Source organism: Panthera pardus, unplaced genomic scaffold (genome assembly GCF_024362965.1).
Source record: "Panthera pardus isolate Hobbes unplaced genomic scaffold, ASM2436296v1 HiC_scaffold_13, whole genome shotgun sequence".
NCBI lineage: Eukaryota > Metazoa > Chordata > Mammalia > Carnivora > Felidae > Panthera > Panthera pardus.
In genome coordinates this window covers 146543192-146555870 of record NW_026526688.1, presented here as the reverse complement: position 1 = coordinate 146555870, position 12679 = coordinate 146543192, and the positions used below count along the sequence as shown (strand labels likewise).

Sequence of the window (12679 nt, the reverse complement as noted above, 5' to 3'; positions counted from 1 at the left end):
TCCCTCTTACTTCTGGTTGTGTAGCTGACCTCTACTAAATCCAAGAGTAGAGGAAGGAGTCCCCACACTCAGTATACTGGAGTGCATTCTAGCAATCTGACACTGCTAGAAGTTAGTTTTCTAAGTAAGCTCAAAGGAGAGAGAGAATTCCATTTCACAGATGCCAATTTCAAAGCTCAAATTATGTCTACCAGATGCCTCCTATGTGCAATTTCTTCACTTAAGACTTCCCCGGAACCCTATTTGAGCATAGTAATTTTTTTCCATCTGGAACCAGTTAATAAAAATTAAACAAGTCATTATAGCCAACCTATGAATATTAACATTTGCCATAATATTTCCAATAAATATTTAAAGAACAGGGCGTGGGCCTGCACTGTTCTAAACACAGAGAGAATAACAGTAGACAAAACAGACATGGAGCTTGCCTGCACTGAACTGACATTCTAGAGATAAGAAAGATGAAGCAGGGTAAGAAAAGTCAAACAGGATAAGGGGAATAAGAGTGAAATGAAGAAGGCACAATTTTAGATAAAGGTGTTCAGAAAAAGATAGAAAATGGACAGAGATCTTGTAAAGTGATAGAATGAGCCACATGAATATCAATGTTATATTTATGTGATACATAGATAAGCTTTTTATACATAAATGTAAACTTTTAATCTATATTTATATTATAGATCTCTTAGTATGAGGCTGCATGGTATAATACAGAGAAAATCACAATAAATTCAGGAATATACCAGGCAGAGTTTCCCACAAAGATCCATGGAACCTGTGAATATGAGGAAATATCACTCCTCTGATTATGTTATATGCACAGCTGAATGTAAAATAAAGGCATAGGGGCACCTGGGTGGCTCAGTAGGTTGTCCGGCTTTGTCTCAGGTCATGATCTTGTGGTCTGTGGGTTTCAGCCCCGTGTCAGGCCCTGTGCTGACAGCTTGGAGCCTGGAGCCTGCTTGGAATTCTGTGTCTCCCTCTCTCTCTGCCCCTCCCTGCTCACTTTCTGACTCTCTCTCTCTCAAAAATAAACATCAAAAAAATAAAAATAAAACAAAACAAAATAAAATAAAATAAAATAAAATAAAATAAAAGGCATTATCCAGGTGGGTCTTATCTAATCTCATAAGTCATTAAAAGTAGAAACCTTTCCCTGACTGGTTGTAGAAGAGAAGGTAAAAAATCTGAACTGTGAAAAGGAAATAACATACCATTGTTGGCTTTGATGATGGAGCGAGACTGTGCAAGGACCAGAGACAGGTATCTAGCTGCTGACAGTGAACTCCAGCCATCAGCTAGCCAGGAAATGGGGACCTCAGTCCCACAACAACTGGAACCTGAATTCTGCCAACTTGGTGAATGGGTTTGGAAGTGGATTCTTTCCCATCACCTCCAGGCAGGAGTTCACCCTGGCTAGAACCTTGATTTTGGCCTTGTGAGAGCTAAGCACAGAAACCAGTCCAGTCACCTGGGATTCTGATTCACAGAGCTGTGAATTAATAAATGACTATTGTTTTAAATCACTAGGCTCTTGGTGATTTGTTATGCAACAACAGAAAAATAATACAGAGAACAGAGCTCTAGGCCCAGCTCTGCTATGCTTCATTTGTTTGATCTGGGAAAGATGCCAAATTTATCTGAGCCTCAGTTTCCTTATCTATAAAATAAATGAGCTGTGCTAGAGGATCACTAAAATCTTCTTCCTGGCTAAATTTCCATAATTAATCATTGGGCCATGACTTCCCTATTTTAGATTATTAAAGTTGCTTTCTTGACCATAAATGATTGATCATTCTTATAATTGTTGCTAAATCCTTGGTCAAGGATATGATTCACAATTAAAACATATTTTACATGGAAAAATGCATTACACCATAAGACAAACTGCATTATGATATAAATACTTCATGACAATGTAGAAGTCTAGTAATTTATTACAATAAGACATAGTCTTCTCATTTACACTGTAAGCTGATAAGAACAGATACTACATTTGATCTTAGCTAAATGGCTGAGAAGCAATTCGTTTGCCATTTAAATATGAGCACAGGGTGTTCATAAAGTCTAGAGGCATAGTCAAATGTACATAATATCATCAAGGACATCTTTGGTTTCTTCTCTGAAAAATAAAATATTATCTATGTTTCCATATTTTAATTTTTTTTTTAATGTTTATTTATTTTTGAGACAGAGAGAGACAGAGCATGAACGGGGGAGGGTCAGAGAGAGGGAGACACAGAATCTGAAGCAGGCTCCAGGCTCTGAGCTGTCAGCACAGAGCCCGACGCGGGGCTCGAACTCACGGACCGCGAGATCATGACCTGAGCCGAAGTCGGCCGCTTAACCGACTGAGCCACCCAGGCGCCCCTGTTTCCATATTTTATAAACAACCTATAAAAGATTGGGTAAACGACATATAGATTATTTAAGTATTTACGCATCCACAACACCAACTAGAATTTATCCTAAGTGTTTAAAAACTCACTTTATGCCTTTTTATTGTGTTACAACAGAATTATACTATGCTACCACCAATAAATTGTTGCCAAAGTAGAGTTATATAAACATGGAATTAAAAATGCACATTACCCATAAAATTAAAATATTGAAGTGATCACCTACATGTATTTAACCGGAAGTCCTATGCTCATTTGAATAATATGACCAGTTTTAACTTATGTTCAGATGAAAGGTTATTTTTTTAAACAAACTGTGATTTATTTATACTCCACATCAATAAAAAAGAACAAACTATGTGATACACAATTAGTACACAGAAATCAGTAGCATTTCTTTACACTAACAATGAAGTCACAGAATGAGAAATTTACAAAAACAGCACCATTTACAACTGCACCAAAAAGACTAAAACACCCAGGAATAAACTTAACCAAAGGTTAAGGCATAGGTGAAAGACCTATACTCTGGAAATTATAAAACACTGATGAAAGCAGTTGAGGATAACGCAGATAAATGGAAAGATATTCCACACTCATGGATTGTAAGAATTAATATTGTTAAGATGTCTGTATTACCCAAAGCATTCTGCAGATTCAATGCAATCCCTATTAAAATACCAACAGCATTTTTCACAGAACTAGAGCAAATAATGCTAAAATGTGTATGGAACCACAGAAGACCCTGAACAGCCAAAGCAATCCTGAGAAAGAACAAAGCTGGAGGTATCACAATTCCAGATTTCAAGATGTACTGCTAAGCTGAAGCAATGAAAACAATATGGTACTGACACAAAAATAGGCACATAGATCAAAGGAACAGAATAGAGACCCCAGAAACAAACCCACATTCTTATGGTTAATTTATGACAAAGGAGGCAAGAATATCCAGTGGGGAAGAGACAGTCTCTTCAATAAATGATGTTGGGAAAACTGGACAGCTACATGTAAAAGAATGAAACTGGACCACTTTTTTACACCATATAAAAAAATAAACTCAAAATGAATTCGAGACGTAAACGTGAGGCCTGAAACCATAGAAGTCCTATAAGAGAACACAGGCAGTCATTTCTCTGACATTGACCATAGCAATATTTTTCTAGATATGTCTAAGGAAAAGGAAACAAAAGCAAAACAAAACAAAACAAAACAAAACAAAACAAAAAAACAAACTATTGAGACTAACCAAAATAAAAAGTTTTTAAACAGTGAAGGAACCCATCAACAGAACAAAAAGACCACCTACTGAATGGCAGAAGATACTTGCAAATGGTATGTCCAATAATAGGTTAATGTCCAAAATATGGAAAGGTCAAGTTTATAATCCTATCATATAGAATCAATATTTTTAAGACATAGAAATTATTGCCAATTTAAGATAAATTATGACAGAACAGTATTTGCTATCCAATACTATGAATGGGACAGTGTAACTCCTAACACCAATATAACATTATCCAAGTTATATTTAATAACATGGCATATTTTGCATTCAGATAAAATTGTTGGGCCATTCCTAATGTGAACTTCCACTAAATACACTAATTTGCTAAAATAAAACTATTCTTAGTCTAACAAATAAAATACACAGAGGAAAGAAATATTGTTATATTTACATTTTAGCCATATAAATACATGTCTATTATACATTCTCCCACATAGTACTGATCGTATGGAAGCAAAAAACTCGAGTGTATTTTTATATCTTCTGCTTTTGTAAACATATGAAATAGTTTTAAGAGCTGTTTTAATGCATTGTTTTCTAACATTTCTGACACTTATGGGTCAGTTTTGGCTGATTGATTTTTCTCATCATTATGGGTTGTATTTTCCTATTCCTTTGCATACTTGCTAATTTTGATCAGATGCCTGACACAGTGAATTTCACCTTGTTGGTTGCTGTATGTATTTGTGTTCCTATAAGTATTCTTGAGTTTTATTCTTGGATGCAGTCAAATTACCTCAAAACAGTTTGGTCCTTTCTCAGGTCTTGCTTTTAAGATCAATCAGAAAGGACCAGAGCCACGTTCAGCTAGAGCTAATTATTCATCGCTACTGAGGGAAGCCCTCTCTGTGTGCACTAGCCAATGCTAGGTCAATTAGGAGATGTCCCAGTCTGCAGAGTTTGAACAAGTATTATTCCCAGCCCCATGGAAGCACGGCCACAGTTACCGCTAATCCCCTCAGGTGGTTCTTTTCCAACTTTGCATAATTTCCTCACATATATGTGCTGATTAGGACTTGAATGAATACTAGAGGGGAACCCCTTCAGATATCTTCAGGATTCTACCGCGTGTAGTTCTCTTCTTATAGTTTGGTGAACTCTGGCCACCTTCATCTCCCAGACTCTCAGCTCTGGCATCTCCACTCCAAGTGCCTGTCAGGCTCACCCTGGTTGTCCTTCCGTAAGATTCAGATTAAAACCCCTCTAGGAAGTAAACTGGGGTAACACTGAGGCTCACGTCATTTGTTTCTCACCTCTTAGGGATCCCTAGCCTTCACTGTCAGGTATCCGGTACCTTGCAAACCGGTGTTTCATATTTTGTTCATTTCTGTTTTTTTAAAGCAGGGGAGTATATCTAATCTTTGTTATTCCACCATGGTCAAGAGCAGAAGTTCACTTAATTTGGTTTTGCTAAGAACATATGGTAGTTTAGAAACTTGGATTTATAGGCATGTTACTCTGTAATAGGACTTAGAATTCTCTCTAGCAATTCAGCTTTCCCCAAATAGCTTTCTACACACATTTACTTGGACTTGTGGAATTAGCAGTGAAATGCTCAGTGTAAAAACCCTGACAACACTCTTTTAATTAAAAAAGAAATCATACTCTTCTAAGACATTAAATCTCCTTGAATATGTCCCTGCAACATAGGATATCATATGTAAGCAAGAGATATTTAAGGTTGAGCAGCATTCAGTAGATCTCAAAAAAATATGTATATTCTGTTCACCTTACTCCTAAAACAATGTGAACTCCTCTGCCCATTAAAAGCTGGGTGATGAAACAAATACATGAACTATATATTCTTCAGGGAGTGTCGTTCACCTATGTGAGAGAATGTTAAAAATTACCCAAGGAAAATTCATGGATATTCTTTGCCAAGGACTTGGGAGTCTTAATTACAACCCTATTTTCACTTTTATTTTCAAGATGAATAATACATGATGAACTGATGATTTCTTTTAAGCTAGTAAGAAAAATCTCATATGGTAATAATACCTGTGATTTTCCTAGCCAAGATGAAACTGTCATAGTTACACTTTCATATAAAAACTCTTGTTATGATCAAATGAAATGTATCCTAAGCTGACCGAGGGATTTCCCTCAGGATAGGGTAACTAGGAAGAATGTGTGTGTGATCTTTAGAATTTTCCCTTTTCCCCTCACTGTGGGCATTCTTCGTCTATAACCATAATAGATGTGATCAGAAATAATATATGGCCATAGGCATGACTGCATCATACAATATGAAGTAAATTCTGCACTTTCCTCAAAAAAAAAAAAAAAAAAAAAAAAGCTGGCTGAGCCAAGAGGTACTGTAAATGTGTTTATAGAAGGAAACTGACGTCCAAGAGTAGATCCCCTACCCCCCAGAATGCTGCTTGTTACTTAACACAAACATGGAGAGAAATAAAAAACAAAAAACAAAACTAAAACCTTAGCAAACATAGGCATCACCTTATAGTCCAAAGAACGCAATGTTTGAAATATTCACTGAAAATGTTTTGCACTGAGTTTTATAAAGAATTATAAACTAGGTTTTTAAAAACATCATATTTAGATGAGAGAAAATTGGGGGTGAACTGCAGGAAGTCATGTTACAGTGGTGAAGGCAAGAAGTAAATCCTTTAAATCAGGGCTCACTGTGGGACATTTCCTAAAATCAACAACAAGGGCCTCAAGAAGCGGATAAAACTGCTCACTCAAAAAAGAAATCACCTTATGAACAGGAAAATGAGGCCTTTTTGCATTTTTAATTCAAAAAATCTAAACACTTGTGTGTTAAGCTCAAATCAAGGAATGGCATAGTTGATGGGTTAACATAGATGTAGTGAAAACATTTAACCACTGACTGTGATCGAAGCCAATAAATACCGATATTTTCTTCAACTATTAGATGGGAAATCCAGACAAGTCTGTTTCTAAGTGAGTGCGAGTTGATTCCATCTCAACTCATTCAGTAATTTTGAAGATCTAATAGATTGGTAATACAAAAAGAAGCCTCACAAAATGGAAACACTAGGATTATTATCAAAGTCTCATTACCTCTTTCCCTCCTGCCCTCTTTTCCTTCCTTTCCTCCCCTTTTCCTTTCTCTGCTCACTCTCTCTTTATTTCCTTGCTCTCCTCCTTACTTCCTTGCACCCATCTGTTTCCAAACATTTCTTGAGCACTTTTTAAGTATAGAATCTGACCTAGCCTCTGGGAATAAAAGGTGAATAATCTCAGTTCTTGTCGTTGAGGAAGCCAAAGTGTAATAGCAGTGGAGAAAGATATATAAACAGATACTTTAATACAAGGTTAGTAGGTAACTGGAGAACCAACTTACTCTACTGGAAGACATCTGAGAGTATTTCAACAGAGGAGGTGATATCTGAGCTGGATTTTAAAAGACACACAGATGTTAGATATATGGAGAAATAGAAAGCACCGTTCCAGGCAATGACACACGTGCACCAGACCAGAAAAGAAATTGGGGGAAGAGAACTTCAAAGGAGATGGAACAAAAAGTAAGTGAAGATTTGTGTTGAGAGATGTGGTCACTAAGGGAAGCTGAAGCGAGATCATGAAGAACCTTAAATATTTTATCCACAGGCTTAGAGCTGAGTTTGCTGGGGTGGTTCAGTATCATGCCTGTTATCCTGACATAAATAGGAGCAGTGTTTTCTTTTACTGTCAGATGTGGCCTAGTTTGAACAACAAATCAGGTGGGCCGCTTACTTATAGGCCTCTTGATATCAGAATGGGATTTTTTAGAAGGAGGGCTAAAGCTATAGAATTCTCCTTTGTGCACTTCAATTCAATGGCAACAGAGAGACTGTAATAATAGGCTTTCCACGCTGTGCTGCAGTGATCCTTCCTGGTTGTGCAAACAGGGATGGTGAATAGGATCATTTGGCAGTCAACATCCATTCCAACCTCCTTGGGTTGTCGACATCTGCAGAAGTGGGGAACTATGTGTCCCAACGTGCTTGCAGCCAGGATTCCAGGTGAGAATTCGGTTATGTCAGCTAGAGTGAGTTTTGGATTCAGGAGCGGCAGGTGTGGTTGGGGAGATACTGTGGGACCACAGTCTAGGCATCCTAGGTCTAGTTGTTGGCCGTGTGGAGGCTGTGAGGAGAGTGCATAGTGAGCAGTAGTGGCAGTTTGCTGTCCTGGGAGAAGTCTTGGTCCTTGGAGTCCAAAGGTCCAGTGGCAGCTCCCTCATTCTCCCCCTCCCTGGCCTGGGCCGCAGCAGCGGCTGCCCGGGTGGACCAATCTGCTGTATCATTCTGAGAACTAGTCCAGGAGCTTAAGCCTGGAGGCCACTCCTCCAAACCTTCCAACAATTTAATGCACACCTAATTCTTTATATTAAATCGTTTCATGCTTAAAATAGCTAGTGTGGTTTCAATTTCCTGGAACTGAACCTTGACATATATATGGTAAGTTATTTAACAAAACCGGGCCTCAAATCCACAGCCGTGTAGTAAGAGGGCTGGGCTATTCAATGATTTGCAAGACCTCTCCTACCTGGAAAATTTGCTTTTGTGATTCTGTAATTTTGTGAAGTTTGCCTAATCCTCCATTTTTCCTCTCTTGCAGCCCTCAGGAACTGCTTCCAACCTGGCTTCTAGCTTACATTTCCATATAACTATTTTACTAAGATCGCTATGAGTATACTTTCAGTAGTCAGAAAATGCGCCAAAAGTCATAGGATGCATATCAGACACTCATTCATTTAACACACATTTATTGATTACCTATTAACACCAGGTGCTCTTAAACAATATTTTACAAACTCCTTGACCTAGTCCAAGCATTTGTTTAGACAAAACATCCCTGGAAGTATATTTTGTCTCTGTCTTGTTTGCAATTTGATAATAACTTTCCTCCCCAAACTCTCTCCCTTCTCTACCCCTCTCCATTCAGGGCTTCAGTCAGTGTGCTATTGCTTCTTTGTAGAAACTGACCTGAGTCAAATCAGGATTTCTTTTCCCTTGTCTCTAGACCACTATCTCTATTTCCAGCCCATTTTGTTGTCCTTAATAGGGTGAATCATCACACATTCTCTTCACTGATGTAGTCTTTCAAATCCACATTTTATTCCTCTCCACTCTTTTTAAAAAAAAAAATTAATGTTTAATTATTTTTGAGAGAGACAGAGAGAGAGAGAGAGAGAGAGAGAGACAGACAGAGAAAGCGTGAGTGGGAGAGGAACAGAGAGAGAGGGAGACTCAGAATCCAAAGCAGGCTCCAGGCTCTCAGCTGTGGGCACAGAGCCTGACATGGGGCTCGAACTCACAGACTGTGAGATCATGACCTGAATTGAAGCCAGGTGTTTAACCGACTGAGCCACCCAGGCACCCCTTCCTCTCTACTCTTAGTGTTCTATATGTCTCTTCAGGTGGTCCTTTGCTGGATCCTGTGCTCCTCACCAATTGGCTGAGAATTACCCAAAGCCCTTTGTTTACATAATCCCTTGGATAAATCATTCAGTCATCCAGTTTTATTTATTTTGAGAGAGAGAGAGAGAGAGAGAGAGAGAGAGAGAGAGAGAGAGAACAAGAGCAGGGGATGGCAGAAAGAGAAGGAGAGAGAGAATCCCCAGCAGACTTCGTGCTGCCAGGGCAGAGCCCGATGCAGGGCTCGATATCACAAACTATGAGATCATGATCTAAGCTGAGTCAAGAGTCAGACACTTAACCGACTGAGCCACCCAGGCACCCCAGTCATCACGTTTTAAAACCTTTTTAATCCTTAAGTCACATATCCTGAGTCATAGAACATTTCTACATTGCTGTTCCAGTGCTTTCTAACTATTATTATTCTTAAAGTATTAATTTATCTCAACATGGTCATCCTTCAACACTCTTCTTGTACTCCTCTCCAGGCAATCAAAACTCTGAAGTCATTTTTACTTTCTTGCTTAACAGGTCATTCCCAAATTCTGGTAATTCTTTCTACACAATATTAGACTTGCCATTCTATCTACAATTCCGCATTCAATATCATGCCCCAGGTTCTGTATTGGTCTCTTCTCTTTCCCTATTTTCTGTCTACACCTATATCCTATGTTTGGCCACTTGAATTATCTCCTTTAAATGTTAGCACAAGAGCTTTTGGTAGTCAAATTTCCTTTCCTCATGAAATCTAAACCTTTTGTCAGTGGCCAAACTTTTCACTACCTAAACTACGTATCTCCTATTGTAGTCTGGTTTCATTTTTTTCTCAAGAAGAGTTAACCTAATTGTCATTACACAGTCTACCCATCTCTGCCATATTACTTGTTTCATCAACCTGGAATGTTGTCCACCTGAACTAAAAAATATCTCCAAAAATCCTTAAAGGCACTGATCAAAATGTTTCCTGTTCAAGGATCATTTCATCTGACTCTAATTAATAGCAGTCCTAGAGGACTTTCTACTAATGTTTGTAAAGCCAAAGCTTAAAAAAAAAAGTCTTGAAGGATAAACTTATGTGCTGTTTTTTCTCTTATTCAATGAATGTCGGAGTAAGTCCTTGGTAAAGCAAAGAATAGTCATAGATAATACAACTCACCACAGCATGTAAGTGCACATAACAACAAGCCTGAAAGCTAGGTATACATTGCACAGTATCGGTTATAGTTCTGTTGTTCTCACACAAGAAGCATATGCTATATGAGAATTATTTTGCCTTATCCTATTTACTTTGGAATTCTTTTTTTATATTGACTCCATGGTATTGCAGACAGAGGGACATAAAGGCTCTTGAATGTAGAAAAGTTTTGTGATTAAAAAACCTAATAATTAGTGATTGCATCCATTTTTTGTAAAGTGGGGAAATGTGCTTTTTAAAAAAAGTAGTCCAATGAGCTTGAATACATTAAGAGATCAATACACGTTTGTTAAGTAAATGAGTGGGCGAGACAACAGGTAAGTTTTTTGAGTTTAAAGAAAATGGGGATAGAAACAGATCATAACCTATCAGTGTGTGCACAAAGTAGAAGAATGGAGAAAAAAAACATAATAATTGTTACTGAAGTTTCTGATAGTTCTAGAAATGAAAACACCAAAGAATAACTGGAGACAAGTTATACATCCAGGAATAGGCATACAATTAAATAAATTGTATCTTATAATATACACAGAGGTATACACTATAATATTACATGATGTTATAGTTCATGTACATATATATGTCTAACATAGTTAGTCCTCATTATTTGTAGACCTTTATATTTGTGAATTTGCTTATTCAACAAAATTTATTTGTAACCCTGAGGTTAATATTAGCAGTGTTTTCTCAGTCATCTGTAGGCATGCACAAAGTGGCAAAAATTTTTTTCAACAAAGCAAGAAAAGAAAACAAAAAAATAATTATGATTTATATGGGAGAAATAAATCTGTCACTATTTCCAGATAACATGATTATGTTTTTAGAAATCCAAAAGAATCTACAGATCAACTATTAGAATTAATAAATGAATTAAGCAGGTCACTGAATACAAAGCCAAAAATATCACTTGAATTTTATATATTAACAGCAAAGGATGAGAAATAAAATTTATCAATAAAAAATAATACCATTCAAAAGCGTATAAAAAATCAAAGTCTTAGGCAAATTGAACTAAGATGTGCTAGATCTCTACACTGAAAACTATGATCATTACTTACAGACAATAAACTGCAGAGTTGGAGAAAATATTTGCAATACATATCTGACAAAGTATTCATATCCAGAATATATAAATACTCCTACAAAATAATAGTAAGACAGGCAATTTTAAAAGTGTTCATTTTGTGCATTTCACAAAAATAACAGTCTAATAGCCAACAGGTGTATATAAAGTTTCTCGACATGTTTAGATATCAGGAAAAACAAATTAAAGCCAGATAAAACATACCTGCTACGATAACTAAAATTAGATCTAATAAATAAAACTTAATCCCAAGCTTGGATAGGACTTGAATCAGTTGGAACTCTCATACACTGCAGGTGGGAATGTCAATAGTATACTACTTTGTAAAGCATTTAGCATTATCTACTGAAATTGAATACATGCATACTCTAAGACACAGCAATTCTACTCCTGTGTAGAAACTAAACAGATATGAGTGCTTATATGTATTCACCATAGTACACACACAAGAATATTCATAGCTGTTTATAATAGCTAAAACTAGAAAGTAGATTGGATGAATAAATTACGATAAATTTGTGTGATAGAACAGTATAGGGTAATAAAAAATGAACAAATCGCTACAGCATGCAGCAACGTGGATTGACATCTTAGAAGTAATATTTAATTTTTTCTATGTTCATTCATTTTTGAAAGACACAGAGAGACAGCGCACAAGCAGGGGTGGGGCAGAGAGGGAGGGGGACACAGAATCCAAAGCAGGCTCCAGGCTCTGAGCTGTCAGCACAGAGCCTGATGCAGGACTCAAACTCACGAACTGCGAGATCAGGACCTGAGCAGAAGTCAGACGCTCAACTGATTGAACCACTCAGGCGCTCCTAGAAATAATACTAAGTTAAAGAAACCAGACAAAAAATAATAAATACTATATGATTCAATTTATATTATATATACTAATTTCATGAAAGGCCAAAATACACTGTATCAATAGAATTCAGAATGGTGGTTACCTTTGATGGGGTACCTTTGATTACCTTTGATCTCCTAGGAGATCATACAAGGGAAGGTTTGAGATGGTGGCCATATTCTACTAAATATGTAGAGTGGTTACTTTTGTAAAAATTGAGCTGAGAACTTAAGACTGAATGTTACTGTATGTGTATTATAGAACAAGACAAAACTACAATAAATAAAACAAGTTTTCAACATAAATCTATTCTATCACATGTTAATGCCTTGTTTGACACAGTATAGAAATATGAAACTTGGGAGAACATAAAAAATCTCTGAAGGATGTAATATAGCAATCTAAATTGATGCAAAATAATTTATGCAAGAGTGCCAAAAGACCTCCCACAAAGACTGCCTTCTTTCCTCCCCAAAAAGTGACTT

General features: G+C 37.0%; 1 protein-coding gene and 1 pseudogene across 2 annotated transcripts in view; both read right to left on the bottom strand.

Annotated features, from left to right (window-relative positions):
* Positions 1-12679, bottom strand: part of ADAMTS3 (ADAM metallopeptidase with thrombospondin type 1 motif 3) — a 261425-nt gene that overhangs the window by 73425 nt on the left and 175321 nt on the right. The window lies entirely within an intron of this gene.
* LOC128776851 (U2 spliceosomal RNA) lies at positions 1920-2026 on the bottom strand (annotated as a pseudogene).